Genomic DNA, 2008 nt, shown 5'->3' on the forward strand with positions numbered 1-2008 from the left:
AATGAGTATAAGGATCCAGGAGGGGGTGGGAGACCCTGGAAGCAAAGGGATGTGGCTATATAGGGGGAAGAGGGGATTAATCATTTGGTTGTTCAGTTTGATGAGTGGGGGGATGAGAAAAATTGAAAGAATTTATTCAAATTTGTATTAGAATCTTGTAAATTAATGAAAAGAAAAAGAAAGTCAACTTGGGGAGGGGGAAGGGAAGGAGAGGAGGTAAAATGTACAACAATGAGTGAATGAAAATCTAACTTTTCTGTAAGCTTTTGTTAAAATGACAATTAAAATAAAAAAATATTTAAAAAAAACCCCAACATTATTGTAGAATGATTATGAGGATCCAGGTTGGAGCAGGGGAACGGGTGGCAGCAGAGGGATGAGGATGGTCAGGGAGTGGAGGATAGTTAATCATAGGGTTACACAATTTGAAGGGTGGAGGGATGGAGGTAAAGGAAATGGGAAAGATCTGGTGTGAAAAACAATGCATACAAACTATGCAAATAAACCAGTATCTAAAAAAATGAAAAAAATGAAAGGAGTACACAGCATTGGTTGAAAAAGAAGAATAACATGAAACAACATTTGATCAAGAGGAAATGGTGATAAAGGAGGAACTTTGAGCTGGTCTGATTGAATTGGCAAACAACAAGGACTCAGGAATTGATGGCTTATCAATTGACATATTTCAACAGAGGTACTGCCTTCGACAAGTTCATCAAGTTATGCCAAAATATCTGGAGGAAAACCACCTGGCCACCTCACTGGAAGAGATTCAAATTTACTCCCATTCCCAAAACAAGGTGACCTGACAGAGTATGGGAATTATTAAGCCATACCATGCATATCACATGCAAGCAAGATCCTGCTGAAAATGATCTAAAAACAACTAGAACAAAACATCAACAGAGAATACCAGATGTGCAGACTGGGTTTCGAAAGGGCCATGACACTAGGGACATTACACAGCCTATGTTAGACAGATCATAGCTAAAAGTAGAGAGTACCAGAGGGATGTCTATCTGTGTTTCATTGACTATACAAAGGCTTTTGAGTCTGTGGATCACAACAAACTGTGGCTAACTTTGAAAAGAATGGGAATCTTAGAACACTTGTTTTTGCTTATGTGAAACCTATACTTGGACCAGGAGGCAGTTGTCAGAACAGCCAGGGAAACACTGTATGGTTCAAAATTAGGAAAGATGTATACCAGGGATTCTCCATGACTTTTTAATTTATGTGCATAACAGATCATTCAGGAGACTGGGCTCTGTTAGGAGGAATGTGGAATCAGGATTAGAAGAAGACTTGTCAACAACCTGTGCTGTGTAGATGACATAATGTAACTTGCTGCAGAAAGTTAAAAACTGTAGCCTTCAATATAGATTGAAGCTCAACATCAAGGAAACAAATACTCTCACCATTGCGCCAATTAGCAGCATCTTGAGAGATGGAAATTGAGATTGTTTTAGCTTTAACTTGCTTGTCTCCACTATCAACAGTTTTCGTAACAGTATCCAGTAAACAAAAAGACAAATTACATTGGGAAAAAGAGATATCAGGGACCTCTCCAGAGTATTGAAGAGTAATGTCTGTGCAGAGACTGAGGTGTGCATGATTCATGCCATGGTCTTTGCAATTACTTGTTACACATCAAAGAGCTGAACCAAAAAGGATGATTGAACAATTGATGTCTTTGAGTTGTAGTGTTGGGGAAGAGTATTGAATATACCATGAACTTCTAAGAGAACAAAAATTTCTCTTCTAGGGAGAGTGAAACCAGGCTTCTCCTTGGAGGCAAAGATTTTGAAGCTCTGTTTGACATACTTTGGGCATGTCTCCAGGAAGGATTAGTCCTTAGAGAGGGACATCATACTTGGAATGGTGGAAAGAGAACGCAAAAGAGGAAGACCCTGGATGTGGCAGATTTACTTAGTGACAGGGATAATGGGTGTGTGTAGGAGACAGTGAAATTGGCTCAAAATAGAGCAGAGTTCAGAGCTGTTGTAAA

The sequence above is a fragment of the Elephantulus edwardii genome, unplaced genomic scaffold (genome assembly GCF_000299155.1).
Source record: "Elephantulus edwardii isolate Elephantulus edwardi_28Jun2011 unplaced genomic scaffold, EleEdw1.0 scaffold00123, whole genome shotgun sequence".
NCBI classification, from domain to species: Eukaryota; Metazoa; Chordata; class Mammalia; order Macroscelidea; family Macroscelididae; genus Elephantulus; species Elephantulus edwardii.